Here is a 6,060-nt window from a genome sequence, read left to right as displayed (position 1 = left end):
AACCAGTCCTCCATGATTCACCTTGAATAGTAATTTATCAAAACAGAGTGATAAAGTGGAAAGTTAATGGAAAATTATCATTCTGTAATTATTACTTCATCTTATTTTGACAATTTTCCAGAAATAGGATACTAGAAAATATACATGTTGTGCAATGTAGAAGTATATGTTCAATATACAGTAAAACCTTGGATTGCGGGTATAATTCGTTCTGGCAGCGTGCTTGTAATCCAAAGCACTCGTATATCAAAGTGAATTTCCCCATAAGAAAAAATGGAAACTCAGATCAATCGTTCCACAACCACTTATTCATATAAAAATGATTGCAGTACTACAAAATACAGTATAAAGTAAAAATAAAACAAATTAGCCTGCACTTTAACTTTGAAAAGAACCGTGGCTGGTGTGAGGTAGACAGAGAGAGGAGCTATCTTCTATCTGTTGGCTCGCTGAAATCTTTTTCTTTTTGTGCTACTTTAACAAGGAACCTGTCCAATGACACTTGCTTTTGCCTCCTTTTAAGGATTTGGCGGAAATGTGGCATTGCATTGTTGTTAAACCGATTTATCATTTGCACTGCTACAGCCTTATTCAGGTGGTGCTTTTCTACAAGATTTTGCACCATTTCCCACATTTTACACATCTCCCTTATAAAATCCTGTGATGACCTTTTTAACTTCCACTGTAATAACCTCTTTTCCTTACCGCCTTTCTTTTCAACCTTTATTTTGTCTTCAGGGCCATTGTTGCCGTAGAAATATTGACTATACGAGTGAGGTGAGAACCATCGGCTCAGTTGGGACGTGACGCTCGGCAGACAAAGTGCACGTACTACTTGTATTACAAGACCTCGCTCGTTTATCAAGTTAAAATTTACAACATTTTTTTGCTCGTCTTGCAAAATACTCGCAGACCAGGTTACTCGCAATCCAAGGTTTTACTGTACTGTGGTTCCTCGCTGGATACAGTAGGTAACAATTGCTGAGATTGAATGTTCGTTCTTAATGATAGAAACAACATAAATTAACATACATCCGACTATAGCCACTGGTGTCTCTAGCTTCACGTTTCTGGCTATGGAGTCACCAACTACCAGGGTTGTTTTCTCAGTGGGTGTGCCGCTGAGTGAAATCGATTTAAAACATAAACAGGCAGGTGATGCACCATGAGCATTTGTTTCGAGTTATGACTCTTGTGAACTGTCACCCAGCCACCTGGCTGAGCTCCTGGCTGCTTGGGAAGCGCTGGGGGGCAGCTAGTTTGGACTAAGATACATCTAGGATGCCCCGCACTGGCTACATGGGCCTGGCTAGTTGGGGTGTTTTCCATGGTGTGGAGCCACGCTTCCAGTTTGGTGAGCCTCGCCTCCAATGCTGCTAGCATCTGACATTTATTACAAGTACCATTATCACTAAAGGAGGCAGAGGAATAACTGAACATGTGACACTTCAACCAAGAGAAAGAAGGAGAGGAAGAGGGAGAAGCCATTGCTCTCAACTAAGCTACTAGCTTAGATAGCTGACCTAAAGTAGCATGTTAAATTAGGTAATTAGCAGGAAATTCTATAACACAGATGCTTAAGTAGTTCGGGCGTATGTTGTGACTCAAAGATTATCTGATGTTCAGATAAATCTAGAAATTACTCATCTTAATCCGCAAACAAACCGGTAGCAAGCACAGTAAACAGGAAGTGAATACAATTCCCCCAGAAACAGAAAACAGCAGTCCTCCAATAGGGTCAAAGCCACTGTGCATGTACAGTATATATGGTGCGCCAGGCCTTAATCACTGGGCTATTGGGGTGCCCCAATTATCACCTCTCCTTATTACACCTTAAATGTTGAGTGTAATGGTGCACAAAATATATTTCACCAAAATAATAAGTAATATAATAGCATGTAAAAACACTGATGCACTGCAGCAACATTACTAGCTTCTTGAATGGATTGCCATATCATTTAGAACAAATATTGATGGTCTTCAGTGGATGATCCTAATTGTTTTTCCTTTAATGCCACCATGAGGTTAACATTGGTTATTTGGAATGAAATCTACCCAACTGATTGCCATAAAATTTGGAACACAGATTACTGTTCCCCTCAGGATAAATTTAAATGAATTTGATGACATTTTCATTATCAGCTCAAAATTTGAATTTGTCCAATATTTGTGGATTTGATACATAATTAAATATTTGACTATTTAAAAATGGAATGAACTTTATCTGTATGCATAACACAGACTGAAATGGAGAGAAAACTTTTAAAAGCCACACATAAAAATATTTTATGTATTGTCCCAAAGCATTTAAATATGTTAATTCCTGTTCCCCATGATGGGTGACCTTCAGCAGGTGAAGGGTTTAAATAGTTCATACACTGTCTCAATGAAGTTTCCCCCCTAAATCATTCATAAAGCAGAAGACCTGTGAAATTCAAACACCACAACTACTAAAGTAGTTTGATATTTTCACAGTGCTATAGCAAATAAACTCACCAAGAGACATGTTGACAATAAAAACGACAATTCAGTCATTATTGGAGCAGAAGATGTTCTTTCCTTCACATTTATTAGTCAGTAAAATGTCCCCAAACAATATTTGATTTTACTATCACTGCCTAAAATGTGCTTTTACACCTGTATGATCCTGTGTGGTAAAAAAAATAGTGAAATGGGTTTCAGGTAATTTGTCTCATATTCATGTCTGATATTATGTCCGCTGGTAGAAGAGATTGGACAAAAATGCCCTCTATGATCTACCAGTCTACCATAATGGGACGGGGCAGCTAGGAGTGCTGTACCTTGATGTTTACAGATAATGTTTTCCTAGTGGATCCTGTAGATGAGATTCTTGATCTTTTAAAACCTTTTCACAGCTTCCTGGAGGCGAGTAACTTAGAACCAGATTTATATTCTTAATGTGGAGCCTGTGTTTGTTTTCATTGCAGTAAATTAGACTGGTACCATATATACCTTTGCTTGCTACAGTTTCAGTAATCCCACAGTTTCCCTTGTGTTGGAAAAAAATCAGTAAAAACCTTGATGCAGCCAGTCAATTAGCTGTACATTTGGAAAAGCATGCATGCAGAAATGTAACCTATGGCTGTTTAATTGGTTTTCGATTTAATGGTTTCAACTAGGAGCTCACTCCCTGTCCCTGGCCTTTCCTAACAATGTCGATGCTTACATTTCTCCACATCCGTGTGCATATGATGACGCATGAGGTTACAGATGATTGTTCACCTCAAGAGAAGGCACTCATCTTTAATTTGTTGCAGACATTTCCACAGAAGACTAATTTCAAGCCAGTCTGGGTAGAGTTTTACATTCTATCATAAAACCTTGTAAAATTATAAAAGAAATAAAAAAAATGATACTGTATTCAAAAAAGTAAAAAATAAAACCTGTAACTCATCTCTTTTAGCTGAGCTCATTGGAATTTCTACCAGCACAGCCACTGTATCACTTTCCAGCCCTAGGATGTGTTTACCTCTCAAAAAATAAACGAATAAATAAATAAAACCTGTATGTATAATTAAAAAAAAGGATATTTATGACTGATGATATCATACTGTCAGTTTAATAGGGCCTTTGAGGACAGTGACGTTCAATGTGTGTGTGTGTGTGTGTGTGTAAATGACTGGATATTTATATAAAGTTTAAGTGTAATAACATGGTTCACCAGTCTGAGTAGAGACATAGAGGGCTTGTTATACACACACATCCACATGATCATCTGTATGTAAACACCTTGTATGTGAGCACGCTCATAAACTCAAACACGTGCATCTAATCACATTTTAAGCAATGCAAATACAGTCACACATTGCAAACACATTTCGTCAGTGTTAGTGCAGGGTTTGCCAGAGAGCACACACATATACTGTACAGCGAAGGCTCCTGGATGACTGTTCTGCAACTGAATATCATCAATAACCACAGTCAGAATGGTTTTAGTAATTAGCCAAAATATTCCCACAGTTTAAGAGAAAACTCATAGAGGCTGCATAATCAAAAACTGCACTGCCTGGTATAATTTCAGCTATATTTAATATATAATTTAGCCAGTAACTTCTCAGTGGTTAATGCTTTATTTTATGGGTCTGTAATTTTCCAATAATTTCCTAGGACACTTGTTAGAAGGAACTACAGTATGTATGATACTAAGAAACTTGGGGAAGCAGGAAAGTCCTTGAAGAATTGTTCAATTTTACTCCAAGTAAATATTACATCATTATTCACTGATTGCTGGAAACTTCATTTTTCATTTATTTTGATCTGTATATTTGCCCTTAGACTCATTTTGACATTTGCACATTTTCAGCCGAGCTCACTAACTGAAATATCCTAAAGGTTGCACCAGCAATTATTTGGAGTTACTGAGCTGGAAATGAATTGAACACTGTGTGTTTCCAATTACTAGAACAAATTTACATAGTTTCCCAGGAAATCACTGGGAAATTATAAGGACCACAAGATAAGCCATTACCCAATTATTTTCTACTGTATAGCATATAGCAAGTCTTCTGCTGAATATACAAAAAATTACATTTTGTCTAAAAGGAAAGCATACAATTGAAAATGTATATAAAAAAAATAATTGGTGACCTTTTAGCTGGTTTTTAATAGAGCAGACAACTGGTTATAAATGCAACACAGGTAACTTAACTCCGAGCTCTTAGCCCATTATTTTTCTATAATGGCACCAAATCACATAGCTCCTTCCAGGACACTTCTAAGATTAGGACCTATTAGTGTTTCCAAGGCCGTGACTGTGCACATTTCCAACTGTAAAGAAAGAAAACAGCCCAGTGACGACCAGTGACACGACCTTCTGATTAACAGGTAAAGGATGGTTTAGTGCAGTAAGCGCACAGGAAGATGAATGGGAGAGAGACAGAAATAATGAGACAGAGATGGAGAAAAGATGGCACAAGTCAGAGAGGCAGTGAAGAGGAATGAAGTGTCAGGAGGCGGTGAAGAAACTCAACCTGAGCTCTAAATGGCTCCTTAACAAGAGGCTGAGACAGCGAAATGAAATTATACTCACACATACATACACACAGACTCACACACACACACACACACACAGGCAGCCAGAGGAAATACCAAGCTTCCATTCTTTATTGTTGTGTACTTGTAAACAGTCATATTAACTTGTATGACCACATACATTGAGCCACTCATTTTTGTTACATGACATGTTTGTGTTCACATTGCTGATGTGTATTAATTGCAACCTATATGAGTATGGCACACATTTTCATTTAACACACTTGCAAAAACACTTTGTTGTACATAGTTAAAAGGAGTTGACATGCATTGTACACACTCGTGTTTTTATTCCTCAAGTGAACGTTACATTTACAGATAGGTCTCTAGGAAATTAATTACCTTAGCCATAACCACTACTGGCCTAACCCTAACACCTAACTTTAAACCATGTTGTCACCCTAAAATTCAGTGATTTACATGCTGGGGACCAGCCTCTGGTCTCCATGAGGAAGACCGAGTCCCCACAATGTGAGCGCGTTAACACATTTTGATCTCCACAATGTAAGTAATACCAAGCGCACACACACGCGTGTGCGCGCAAATGCCCCACTCTAGTACACATTTAGCTTCAAACACTGTGATAGGTCTTTTAAAGTGATGTTTCACACCTCATCGCATTTCAATTAGCAGGTAAGACACACACACACACACACACACAGAGCTTGACAATCTGTCCGTTGGGTGAAGAAAATTCATTTGGATTCTCATCTATTCTCTTTCCTCTTTGCTTCTGTATGTGCCCTTTCTCTTCACTCTCTCTCTACTTATACCTCCGCTGTATTTTCATTTTGCTCTCTCTCTCTCTCTCTCTCTCTGTCTTTCTCTCCATATGAGTGACAGTGGTTTGACCTCCTGTGTTGTCAGGGGAGGCTGTTGCACAGACAGCCTGAATAGATGAGTCACTCCCTGGGTACAAGTCTGCTGAGGGCAGGAAGAAAGGGAACCCCAGCAGCCACCAGGCACACTGTGTACATACAGCACTAACAACACAGGATGGCTTGGTCA

The sequence above is a fragment of the Monopterus albus genome, unplaced genomic scaffold (assembly GCF_001952655.1).
Source record: "Monopterus albus unplaced genomic scaffold, M_albus_1.0 scaffold34.1, whole genome shotgun sequence".
NCBI classification, from domain to species: domain Eukaryota; kingdom Metazoa; phylum Chordata; class Actinopteri; order Synbranchiformes; family Synbranchidae; genus Monopterus; species Monopterus albus.
Note: the sequence above shows the minus strand (reverse complement) of the source record.